Below are 14,202 nucleotides of genomic sequence, written 5' to 3' on the forward strand. Positions count from 1 at the left end.
TTTAGATTAGCCTGCCTTCATCACTGGTCACTCTAGTTATAATACAACAGACAATGAAAGAAGTAGAAGAGAGAGTTGGCATATTGGCTCAGTAGTATGAACTTGCACTTATTAAGTGAGATCTGGTTACTTTAGACATTCAATTTGTTAGCCATATTAAGTCTGTCAATTTGACATTTGGTGGCAAACTAGTTGAGATCTTTGTCCTTTGGGAAGATCAGCACTTCATCTTCACAGATACTGATTCTGAGAATGCATTTGCTTTTCATGTCTATGAAACATCACGTAAAAACTGTTGTCCAAGGATTTAGCAAATGCTTTATTCAAATGCATAAGATTCTATTATGAATAGTGTCTAATCAAGGGATGCACTTCATATTGAAGGAGGTATTAGAAAGAATTCCTGTTCAAGAAGTCCTCTGATTGTATTACGTTGCACACCAAAGAGGTAGCCAGTCTCAGAATACCACAACATCCTTCAAAAGGTACTGATTAAGTGTTGGTTTGGAAGAATCCATATGAACTAATGACCTGTCTTCCTTAAGGATACAATAAATCAGTTGAATCAGAGATGCCTGTATGAAGCCATATCCCAGTAAGAATGGAACATAAGGTCACAAAGTAAGAGGTGGAAGTAGAAATGAACCTAATTATCATTACTTCCAATTGCTCATTGGGAAATTTTATACTGTCTTTCTTTGCTACTCTGGTTCCCCAAATGGAGAACATTCTTGTTTGTAGCTATAGCAAGAAGTCTTTGAAATATAGATTATAGCTGCCACAAAAGCACTCTGGAGTTCTTTGTCCAAGGACCAGCAGGTAGGAAGCCGATAACACACAGATAGAGATACTAGACTCTAATGGAGGAACAGTAGGGCAACTTCTACACATCGAAGATAGAAAGGAATACAGACGGAATACTGGTGATCCACTCAACACGTGTACGAATCCAGATTGTGAAAGGTATGATCAGGGTCTTCAGACCTCGTAGGAACTGTGGTTTGGGTCACACCATCAGCCTGCAAGTACTACTGAAGTCATAGCTAAGGATGAGAGTAAGGGATTTAGGATGGGGAATGGAGGGAATGGGAAGATGAGAACAATTGCACTGATGGGGATTACTGTTCATTTCTTTATCTTCTATCTTCTGAATTTTCTCTTAGGTGGAAAGAACCACCAGAACTTGGAAAGGGAAATGCTGGGATCTATATATGGATCCACATGGCACAAGAAATGAAATATGACATCCATAAGAATGAGCCTTAAAGAATTCCTACTCTAAGCAGTGTGATGGGTCAAAGGCCAAAGCTGTTGCAATATGACATTCATTTTCTCAATGTTTTAGTGCCTTCAGAATCCAACAACAGAATGTCATAAATTGGGTGTATTATAAATAATGAATATTTATTGTGTTTTTAGAAGTTGGGAGGTTCAAGTCTGAGGCATTAGCTGACTGTGGCCCACTTCCTGGTTAATATGGTGGAGGGTCAAAGGACTTCTCTGGGATATCTTTTATTAGGGCACTAATTCCATTGATAAAGGCCTTTCCCTCTAGACCCACTGATCTCCCAAAATCCTTGCCTCCAAATATCATTGCCTTGGCAATTAGATTTTGAAATATGAATTTTGGGTGATGTGAACATTGTCTGTTGTATGCTATTCATGTAGAGGTCCTGCTACCCATGGATTGCTCCTAGATAATGATTGGAAGTGGTAAGAATTTTAAAGTCAGCCTCTTTCAGATAACTCATTCAGCTCAAGGATCTACAGCAGTGTTGTCAAGTCCTGCAGTCTGTCCTTTTCACTTCTGTTCTTTTCTTGGAGGTCAAATTTACCATATGACCTGATAGCTTTTCGACAGTTTCCCATCTGCCTTCCCATTTTTTCATAGACTTCTCCCTATCAAAATTTATTCATGTTTAATCTCATTTTGGCCCAAAATGTTCATACTATGAAATTGAGAAACCCTGAGTTGGATATAAACATTGATTCAGTTACTCTGTGATTTCCTGGAGGCGTTCTCTGAGACTGGTCCAGAAGAGGGATACTTCATCAAGAAAAATGATACATCTGAGATGTGGTTCCTAATAGGGCTACCACTCTCTTATTAGTCAAAACTAGCTAGTTTTAAGAATAACTCAATTTAATCACTGCATTTTCGTCTTTCTTTATTCTCTGCCCTACTCTCCTCATCATCCTCACTAATTCTCCATCTCTTTGTTCTTCTTTGTCCCCATAATATTTTGTCTCTTGCCTTAATATAATGGTTAGTGATGGGCAATGATTACACTCAGTTCCGCTGTGAAAATAAATTCTCATCATGCAATTTACAGTGATTCTTGTTTTTAAATTTCTCATGATTCAATTTCAGATAAAAGGTGAATTTCTTGGAAAGTTTGAACTTAATCAGAAAAGTTATTTTAGAATTATGAACTTAGAATAATTTCTGGATTTTTAGACCTGAAAATATTTTTGTCCACTCATTGCTCAGAGACATGTGTTAATAAATTTATCACTTAATAATAATTTTTTCCTTCTCTTCAGTTCTTTCACATTTAGTTTCATTTCTACTGTTAGCGCTGTCTCCACAATTAAAAGCTGGCTTTCATTCAACTTCAAATAATAACTGGGTCAGGTTTGCTAAGAATCAAGCCAAGTTTTATCAGCTCTTTTCATAAATTGATTTGGGTTTCAAGAGCATAATGAAACCAGAATGTGGGGGAGGTCGGATTCTAGTCTGCTCTCAGTTTATCTGCTCTTTGAAAACCACGGTCTGGTTTCAGCCTAAAATTGGATAGCTGAATTTCAAAAAAAAAGCGGTGACTGGCAAATCCCATGGATCCATGAATGTGTTGCACCTTTCTAAGGGTAACAATCTCAGGAGGACAGGCAGTATGGCATGTTCCATGTCAGTCTGGTCAATAAATTAGATGGGTATTCTGAATAAGAATGTCAGAATGTCTCTTCAGAGAGGTCATGGCCATCCAAGTAGACATTATTCATTTCTCTTATCTCTATCTTCATCTATTTCTTTCACTTGTGTTTCCTTATCTCCCTACATGCCTTAGCTCCCCCATCTGTCTTCCCTCATCTACAGGCTCTTTCACCTCAATCCACGTTGTAGGTTATGGATTCTGAAAGTCTTGGTCCTCCATTAAATGAAGGTTTAGCTTTGGTCACTATCCGGGGACTTTCAGATCACTGGATACTTACATGGCCCTTGACCTTGGGAAATGGCAGCTGGACATCCTCCATTCTCAGGTAGGGCTCACCTTTCAGAGAACTGCTTCTGCCTTGGGCCTTCGGCTGCCTTGTCCTACCCTGCTTCTTTCTCTGAGGCCAGAAGCCTTGACCTGACCTCCTATCTTTCACGCATTCATTTGTGGGAAGAACTTCTGAAGGAGGAAGGTTGCCACCTGCTTGATTCCTCCTTCTTGTGTGCTATCCCCCGTGCCTGTACGTGTTCTCTTCACCTTAGGTTCTAGGGCGGTTACTTGAACTACATCTTGTGAAGGTTTGGTTGCAATGCTTTTAACTTCAAGACTGACATGTTGTTTGAATGTGAGTTTGACTTTTTCTTCCCAGCAATTTCCTTACTAAGCAATGGCATGCACTCAAAGTGTGTAAGTTTGCAGTGGATGTGAAGCCATGCTAATCTTTCTGTAAGAGTCAGTGTTTCTGTATCACAGCCAATAAGAGATCTATAAATTCTGGTTGTCAAAGGATACTGGGATCCAGCTTTGGATTCTAGCTTCCAGCTTTGGTTTAGTGCAGCCCTGGCCTTGGGGATTTGGGGGAGTGAAACAGTGGAGTAGAGGTTTCTCAATCTCTCTCTCTTCCCTTATTCCTTTCTTCCCCTCTCTCCATTTGCCTCTCTATCACTGTCTTTCAAATACATGTGTGAGTTATTGTTTTTTTCTAATTAGAAAAGGTCTAAAACAATACTGGGTTCTATATTCAAGGTCTCAGTGAATCAGGAACTGAATAGCTCATCCAACGTTAAATTGACCACCTTTTCCTTGAACTTTATCCCCGTGATGCATATATTTAATACCTTTGTATAAAGAGTACATGCATATGCCCAACTTCATCAAGATACATTAATTGTGCAGTTTCTTACTATATCAACTATAATTTTAAACCCCATTAATACCTTGCTCCCAGGGTGGTTATATAACTTACTAATTTGTCTGTTCAATTGATCATACCCAATAATGTTATTTAACCCTTAGGAAAATAAGGTTTCTTAATGTGTATACTATCTTTTACAGTGCTATAGGAAAATTAACAGAGAAATGCTTTCATATTATAGAGAAGTCTTGACCTGACCTCCTGACCTCCCCTGTGGCACAGTGAAGAGCTGCTTTGAGTCCCAACTTCTCCACCTCGTGCCAGCTCCCTACTAATGTACCTGGGAACTCAGTGACAGATGGCCTAGTTCTCTGGGTCATTGGGCCATCTGCCACTCATGTGGGAGATCCAGATTGTCTGGGTCCTGGCTCAGCCCTGTCTGTTGTGGCCCCTTAGGGAAGTGAACGTGACAATAGATCTCTCTCTCTCTTTCTCTCTCTCTCTCTCTCCCTTTCAAATAATCAATACATTGGTTTGAAAGAGTGGAGAAACTAATGGTAAAGTATGGTATGCTGTAGAAGTTTCTACTTTAGTCGCTATTCTAGAAATTGGAGTTCATGATATGGAACCATCCTGGACTGCATATCTCTGCAAGAAAAATATACTTAATCCATATCTTATCTTCTTTAAATTTTCCCAAAACAGGGTAATTATTGGCCCTTAAGCATTAAAATGATTTATTTTTGATCACATAATTATATATACTCATGAAACAATAATACATACATACAAAATAATTAAAATGTACAAAAGTATATATATTTATATACATATAGCATTAATATGTTTCTGTGTGTAATTTTCTTTCAAAGACTTACTTACTGGTTTGAAAGAATTACAAAAACAGAGATACAGAAAGAGAGGAGAGAGAGAGACAGAAAGAGAATCTTCTATCTACTGGTTCACTTTCTAAGTGGTTGCGGCAGCCAAGACTGAGCCAGGGGGTGGTGGGTTCAAGTATTTGGGCCATTTTCTGTTGCTTTTCACAGAATATTAGCAGGGAGTTGAGGCAGAAATGGAGAGGCAAGAGTATAAACTGTGGGATGCCAGCATTATAGATGGTGGTTTTACCCACTATGCCACAATTCCTGCCCAGTATATGAAATCTGCATACATTTGCACTTCAGTTTTACAGATACTCTAAATATTATTTTATAGCCTCCTTCACTTTACATATTATGAATAAAAGGTATATTTTTCGTTAAGAATAATTCAGAGGTGAAAATTAGAGATCCTTACTAATTGAGTTTCTTGATTTCACAGGTAAGAAAATTAAACTCTAGAGGAAATATGTAATTAAAATGATTTATATTTAGGTAGCATTCAAAGTCAGACATATAATTAAGATGTCTTAAATTCCAGGGAAAACCTTTATTTATTTTTCATGTGGCTTTGCTTACTCTATATGTTATAGCTTAATCTGATACGATTAAGGAAAATAAGAGAATAGAAGAAGTGCTTATCTTCTGCTTATGTGTTAGCTTGGACAAATGTTTCCTGGGAAATAACGGTAGGAAAGACCAATTAATTCAGAATTTACTGAAAGCATTTTATAAACAATAATGGGTGAATTTCATTATTTTGTAAACTTCAAATTGAGATCTCTGTGCAAGAACAATAGAACAATAGAATTTGAGGAGTCTAATGTCAGTGACATCTCAAATTGTGATAAATCTCTTAAAATTATGATCTAAACTAACTGAAGTATGGTTAAATACAAGTAATAGCTTAGGTTTGTGACTTACAGAAAACATTTATGCTGCAAAAATTTCAGTTAAAGCTTTTAAGATGTTATGGGTCTTATCAATCCCATTTCTATTTGCTAACCTTAGCACTATCATGATGTCATCTGTGCATTCTTTGTATAAAAGCATCAACAAGGCGGTTTTGTGGAAACAAGAGGTTTTGGAATTTTAATAAAATTCTACTCATAATCAAAATCAATGTTCTTGTATCTTTGGTTAACTTTGCATCATAACTGATACTTCTATGACTTATGGGCAAAGTATATTTTATTTAAGATTTTGTCTTTCTTCTGCTGCTTCATTTGTTTTTCACTTCTCTTATTTGTCTCATTTTCTTCTTCATTCCTGTTCTCTTAAAAGAAAGTTCTTAAGGGTTTTAGGTTTTTAGTTTCCTTTGCTTCGAGAGATAACTGGAATCATTGACTATACTCAGATTACACAAATGGCATTAACTTACACAGACATATTATAACACTAATTAAAGAACTGGATATCTGAGCAGAGAGCCAGAGAAATGGGGAGTGATTTATTTTCTCAAATGAAAACAGTGGCTCCAAATGCCAGGGGGAAAAAAAAAACAGCACTTACTCAACTAATTACTGAATTTATCTTATAAATCAGGGTAGTAAATTCTTGTAGCAAACACTTAATTCTTAAATATGGTAACTTCTTTTAGATCCCTTTTAGTGTCGCAAATAAAAAAATTCTGAATAAACTTATCTTTTCTTAAGGTCATGATTGTCATATCCAAAGGGTGACATGCAAAGGAATCCATTGACTGGAGTTTCTTGACCTGCTTATATTTTGAGAGGACAGGAAACAAATGTTTCTGGTATACTCTACTTGTCAGCATTTCTTAAACAATGGAACAAAAGTGGTCAGCATGGTAAAATTCAGACTTGGTGTGTGTGGCAAGAACTTTATGTGGTAAGACTGAATCTGAATAATGTTGAGAAACAAAAACATAAGTAATGGATTCCGAAATGAGACAATGTCATTGTATTAACATGGTGCTATCAGAGGTGTACCGATTCTGTGTCCTTCACATGTGCTAGAAAACAACGAAAGGCTTTGGGAATTAGTTATGGTGTCTTACTCTGATTGCCTTCAGCAGGCCCTGTGTGGCCATGTCAATGCAATGATTTAGTTTCCCACTCATGAATGAAACCCTTGGAACATGATCCATGAAATGAGGTCTGCCTAGGAAAGTTACTAAATGTTATTAGTGGCTTCTAAATTATATATTTTTTTTCTGAAGCACACTTAAATAATAGAGTTCTCTGAACCAAAGTTGTCTAACCTGGCCTCTCTCCATTTCATTTAGTTACTGCACAGCTGAGTATTCTGCTAGAAAACTGTCCAGGGAAAGGCAGAGCCAAATGGTCCACGTCTCAGAATCTGCTTCTGGCCAGGCACAGTTCAGTGCGATGTGTGCTCAGGATTGCAGATGTTGAGAAACACAGATCTTTTCCCCTGGCCTCAGCCTGTTAAGGATGCATGTGTGAGGCAAACTTGATAAACACTACACTAGGGAAATGAAGCTTGTTAAGGATGTATGTACCAGTTCATTCTTTTTACACCTGGAAAGGAGTCAAACTCAACTACAAATTCTGTTCTGATTACCTTCAAAGAACAGAAAAACAGCCAATGTGTAGTGTAAGGCTAATTGGTATGCTTTTGAAGACAGTGAATCTCTATTCAGCACGGGTACATTATATGTATATAGATACAATTATATACATTATGTACACACAATACACATAGATACATATATGTATCATGTATATGTAAACATGAGTTTATAATATATATAACATATGGCCAAATATAATACATAATTTTGTGGGGGCCTGATAAAATGTATGTAATATTAAATTTACTATTTTAATTTTAAAGTGTATCATTCAGTGAATTTACAATGTCATGTAACCATCATTACTTCTGGAATGTCCAGAATGTCTTTCTCATCTCCAAAACAGACTCCATAGCCATTGTTTGTTAGCCAATCATCAGTCTCCCTCTCCAGTCCATGGGAATCACCAATCTGCTTTATGTCTCTGTACTTGCCTGTTCTGGATATTTTATTTAAATATAATTGAATAATAGATTCTCTTTTCTGTCTGGCTTTTTTTCACTCAGCATGATGCTTTGCAGGTTGATACATGTTGTAGTGTGCGGATTTGTTAATTTTTTGTGATCGAATAGTATTTTATTGACGAGATAGATCATAGTTTATCTACCTATTTGTCAGCCAGTGGATAGTGGGATATTTTATCTTTGGATATTTTGTGATTACTGCTGTTATGAGATTATCAACTTTTAATAAAATCTAACTTGTTGTTTTGTATTTGTGAGCACTGAAGACCTAGCAGGTAATTTGAAGGGGCTATGTTTTGGGTTGCAACCTGACAGGCAATTATTATCAGAAGCCATGCTAACTCCTGGGTTCTTGGAAGGATGTTGAATGATGCTGAAAGCAAAGTGGAAAGAGAAACCAAAGTCAAGGACCCTTGGGTTCTTACTCTGAGTGTGCCACCGACAGGCTATGCTTGTAATTTTAGACAGACTGTTTTATCTCCTTGTAAATTGAAAGAGTAGAGCTACCTAATGCTTGTTTTAGCTTCAGGAATGCTTACAACAGGCTGAGCAAACACCATCATATTCCTCATCACCTAACATCACTTTTCACCATCCTGGCTGCTGTTGGTCACACTCTGAAGTGGTAAAGATGTTTTTTTTTTTTTCTCTTCTGTGCCCAATGTGTGAAAGCAATAGTTTCCTATAAATTGGGAGTGTGAAGCGGGTCAGGACCTGAACTCATTAAAATGCTCCAGTTGCAGCAGGGCCCAAAATAACACAGTTAAAAATATGAAAAGAGTGATTGTCTGTGTAACCAGGAAATTGAAATGATGGTTGAGAATAAGGGCTGAAATTACAGCAGCCGGAAGTGTTACGTGAGAAATGGGTTCCATCAAATGTTTGGCACTTCCAATGTCTCTCTTTGTAAGATACCTCCCAACTTTGTGGAGGTAGGTGGCTGAATGACTTACTGACCATTAAAGACAAAAATTAACACTCAAAAGCCTCCTCCTTGCACTGAGGTGAGATATTACTAGTGATCTGTAATATTTCTTTTTGTGGCAAAAAGTGGTTTTAGGTAATCTCTACTTGTCTAATTGGGAGTCAGGTATCTTCTGAGTATATCATTCACGTGGGGTGAACTGGGTGCAAATGTGGGGCTGTTTGTCCTTTTTGTGTCCATTTCCCCTTGAAGATGAGGTTGTAAGATCTAAATTTATAAGTCAATTGACATCAGTTTTCCAATTTGTAAAATAGCAGAGACTCCTATTTTGAAAACAACTCTTTTTGACTTCTGAGAAAGGCACTTATTTTGACTTATCCACAGCGGACTGTTTTACAACAAGGCTGAAAAACTGAGGAAAAAACCTGCAACATTAATCTCACTTACAGGAATGAGAAGTTACAGAGACTGAGATAATCAGAGTTAGTGATGCCTAAAACTGGCAATTCAGCTGCAGACCATCATTCATAAATGGGGGGGAAAGTATTTCAGAAGATATAACCATGCAAAGCAAGAAGCTGAAGCAACTGCAACACAGGTGCCCCAACATATTGCTCTGTGACTCCAGTCAACATTATTCACTTGATTCAAGAATATTTGTTTGTATATTTATAGAAGTAGAGGTCTGACAGGCAAGACATAAACTGAAGCAATCCCATGCGTTTTATTTTGTCATCCAGAGCAGCAAAGAACACTTTGCCTATCTGACAACTCTGTTTGTCTTCAGTCCAGGACAATGGGAAGGTCATTAGGAATCTACTGCATGCCTCCACTCAAAGACTGATAGAAGCCTCCCTTTGCACCTGATGTTAGGGTACGGATTAAAGTTTCTTTGGAACTGAACATTAATCTAATGCATTTATTTAAGTGGGTTCTTGCCCAGCCCATATTTTCACCCTTTAATGGCAGTGAAGCTGACATTTCTTTCCAGTCACTTTGCATATCATTTCCTTTCTCTTTACCTCTCCTTCAAAGTGAGATGATTGATAGATTCTTCTTCAGCCATCACTTACTTGGGTAGATGATTTTATTTTTCCTTTGAAGATGACTTTGAAAGGGGTTATATGGTGATGAGCTAATTAACACAAAAATACAGAGTCTATAACCTTAATTGGCATGATTATAGGTTCAACGTCATGGGGTGTCCTGAAACTGCACGCTATGCAAATATTAGATTTTTCATTCCTCCCATTACATCTGAAACCATCAAGCAAAGGATGTTTTGCAGAATGTACCACAGTCAATGCCAGGTGCACATCTTTTAACAAAAGTTTGGTTTCTTGAGTGTGTTCACTGGGGACAGCTAGTAAGAGTGGGTTTAGAAGCAACAACAAAATAATTCAAAATCTGAAAAGTTGAACTGAGTGCAGAATGAGGTTTAAAAGTTGAAAAATTTTACAATTAAGTGAAACAACCGGTTAACCCATTCCAAAGTAGATCTAGAATTCTGAAGACATTTCATTGTAGGTACCACTGTGAATTATGCAAATTTCAAACCCTGTAACCACTAGAAGTACTATAAAGCAATACAGGTTTTACTCAAGCTTTTGGGATACAGGACGATAGTATATAAACAAAATCACAGTGAATCTTAGCATCCTTATCTCAGTCCATTATTTTCCTTTCCTTTATTACCAAGCTTAAAAATTTTTGGATTGTAATAATAAATACACGAAATGATTTTCTGTTTCTTAAACCAAAATGAAAATATTCAAGAATGTGGCATCCTCAGTTGAATATTCAACCTGTTGAATAATTGGGTGCTCACAGTGTGTAGTTTTAGATTAAGTCTAGAGTTGAGAGTTTTCAGGTTCAATCAGGTTATAAATTCTTTTCTGATGGAAACAGTGACAGGCACAAACACAGTGAGCCTATGAGTATTAAAATCATTACTACCAGATTTTGAACGAAATGTATCATCTATCTATTTACTAAAGTTTATAATGAGAGAAGGCTCCAGAGAGTAGCTGAAGTTTGGAATCTTCAGCTTCTGGGGCCAACACAATGGCTCAACTTGCTAATCCTCCATCAGCAAGCACTAGCATCCCATACGGTACCAGTTCCTGTTTCAGTTGCTCCACTTCCCATCCAGCTCCTTGCTTATGGCCTGGGAAAGCAGTGGAGGATAGCCCAAGTCCTTGAGACCCTGTGCCATGTGGGATACCCAGAAGAAGCTCCTGGCCTCAGATTGACTCAGCTCCAGCTATTTGGTCATTTGGGGAATGAACCAGCAGATGGAAGATCTTTTTTCTGTATCTCCCTCTCTCTGTAAATCTGCCTTTTCAATACAAATTTTTAAAAGAGAAATCCTCAGCTTCTTCATGTCTAATATATAATGTAATATTTACTGAGTTCTTACTATATTATAGGCACTGTGTTCATCAATGTACTAGCAAAGTTCATTGAATCATTATAATAGCCCCATAAGATAGTTATCCTAATCAGCCATATGAGGGAGCTTTGGAAAGTCAGTTAAGGGGTGGGCATTTGGGGTTGTTCCTAAGACTCTGCTTAGGATACCCTCATCCATATTGGTCTGGCTCTTCCGCTTCTAATGTATCCTCTTGCTATTGTGCACCTTGGGAGGTGTCAACAAGCACTTGGGTCCCTGCTCCCCAGATAGGAGCCCTGGGTTACGTCATGCTTTTAGCTTCAGACTTGCACAATCCTTGCTGCAGCTACATTTGGGGATAAATAAATATTTAAAAAATAAAGTCTTACTCCTCTCACTATTTTGGAGGCTGGGAATCCCAAGTTGTGTGTCTGCATCTTTTGTGTGCTTCAAGATAGTCAAACTTTGTGTGTGTGTGTCTGTGTGTTTGACAGATCTACCCATGAGATAATCCATTTCATTATTTCACTTATCTATAAATGGATCTATCCACTCACAAGAGGGCACAGCTCTCGTAACTTAATCACCTCTTAAAGGGCCCATTTCATCTTACCTACCCTTTTTATTTCAGTTTTTATTATTTTATTTTACTTGAGAAAGATATAGAGGAGAGGAGAGAAGACATGAGACAAGGCAAGGGGAAATACTGATAAACTCCTCAAAAGCCCAGGAGCCAGGACCTCATGTGGGTAGCTGACCTCAACAACTTGAGCCATTACCTGTTGCCTTTCAGGCTGCACATTAGTAAAAGGAAGTTGAAGTCAGTAGGAGTTGACAATCAAACACAGGAACTTAAGATATGTGAGTATTCTAAGTGGCATCCTAACTGCTGTACCAAGCACCTGCCCCAGATTCCACCTCTTAATACCTCATAATAACTGATAAGTCTAGCAATACTTGAATCACTAGGTTAAGACAATATCTGCTAGTTTTATCAATTATGTTTTCCATTTTGTAATTGTCCAGTTTACCGTGGAGTGCTGTATCTGAGTATTTCTTTTCCCCAACATTCTTTTATTCAGTGGCTTTCAAAAACCATTGAATTTTTTTTTTTTTGCAATGTCAAGAACAGTTTTATAACAGCATAATTAGGGAAACTAATGAGAATTCCCTGACAGCTTCTATTATAATCACCATCTCTTTTTGGGTTGAACTATTTTCATTCATTAAAAAAAATGTTTATAGAGTGCTTATTTGGTGCCTTGGCCTGTGAAATTTTCATCAGTGCTGCCATAGTTACTTACAGAAATGCCTTCGAATCATTTCCCTCTCTCGTGCTCCAAATCCCCATTGGCTACTGCTTTCAGATGTCTCCCCATTAACACCATAAATACATCACGCCCGTGGACGTCATCATCTTTACTTCCCCACCTGTCAGCTCTTTGGATGTTTTAATTTTTAGTAAATTGCATTTGTTTTCTCAATTGAACTATTATCATGAGGGGAATCACCATAATCAGGCTTTTTATATGCATCACATGCACTATCTCAATCATTGCAATACCCTTGAGAATTAGATGCTATTTTCTAGAAAATATTAGGTACTCAGGCCCCAGACCAACAGCCAGCAATTCTTCATGTTAGGATCTAAATCTAGTGGATTTGAATCCTGGAAGCTTTGCTGTAGTATCATGATTAGCAGTATCATTGACTTGAAATTCTGGCTCTAGCATTTTGTTTTAGTTTTCGTTTTTATAAAATGGAAAAAAGTACAACTCATGCTTAAAGGATTGTTATGAGACTTGAATGAATTGAAATTTGACAAACATTTGAACATTTCCTGGCTGTGTGACACTATCTCCCAAACCATAAATTTGATGTCAGTCTGATCTTCGCCCTCCACTTGTTGATGGTGGATGGGCTCGTCTGGGGCTGTCATTACTTTATTCTAGACCACGGATTGACAAGCAATGGCTTGAGGGGCTGATTCAACCTCCACTTGCTTTTGTCAATGAAGTTTTGCTGAAACGTAATCACACCCATTCGTTTTATAATCTAGGACTGTTTTCATCCTAGAGTGACATAATTGAGACTGAATAGCCTACAAATTCCAATGCATTTGCTATCTGTCCTTTTATAGGAAAAATTTTCAACCCTGATGCCTGGGATATTGTCATAGTCTCTAACTGGGTTTTCCTGGTTATAGCTTACTTCTCTCCATCCCTCTCCTCTTTTTTTTTTTCTTTTTCTCTGCGTAAGAAGAGAATTTTCATCACATCTGGACTCAGACTAATTTTCTCCTTTTGTCTCACTGATCTTCTCTGCTAAGAGCATCAGTTTCCGTCTGCTGTTGAAACACAAGACAAGCCTTCTCCTCTGGCCATCATGAATGTGCCAATGCCAACACACACTATTCTTCCTGTCTGGATATCCACCTGTGGCTCTTGAAATTTCACTGTCATTCCCCTGATGAGGCTCAACTCTGTTTCTGCAAAGTTATATTTTGATCCCAGCATTTATCTCACTGTCATAGGATCAAGGGGTTGTTCTGTCTGCCCTGACCACTTTTGCGGGGCCCTCTAGGAGGCCGGAACATATTTCTTATTCATTCATTTATTTATTTATCGAGTGATGGATTGTTTTAGAACTCAGCTTGTCAAGCTGGGGTTAAAGGTCTCTTTGAGGTGCTATAGAGTGGGTCAGGAGAGGCACTCTGGAAAAGCTGATGGCTTAGCTATGAGCTGAGTGAAATAATGAGAGGAAGAAGATAGTAGGTTGCTTGTGTAAAAGTGACAAAACCAGAGTGTAGGACATTGGAGAATGACAAGCAGAAGAAGAGGATGGGAAGGAGTGCTGAAGTAAGGCTGGAGGGAGGCCTGTGGTCCACGGCCACAGAGCCTTACCTGCTGGGC

The sequence above is a fragment of the Ochotona curzoniae genome, unplaced genomic scaffold (genome assembly GCF_017591425.1).
Source record: "Ochotona curzoniae isolate NIBS_2020 unplaced genomic scaffold, NIBS_Ocur_1.0 contig_4148, whole genome shotgun sequence".
In the NCBI taxonomy this organism is placed as follows: Eukaryota; Metazoa; Chordata; class Mammalia; order Lagomorpha; family Ochotonidae; genus Ochotona; species Ochotona curzoniae.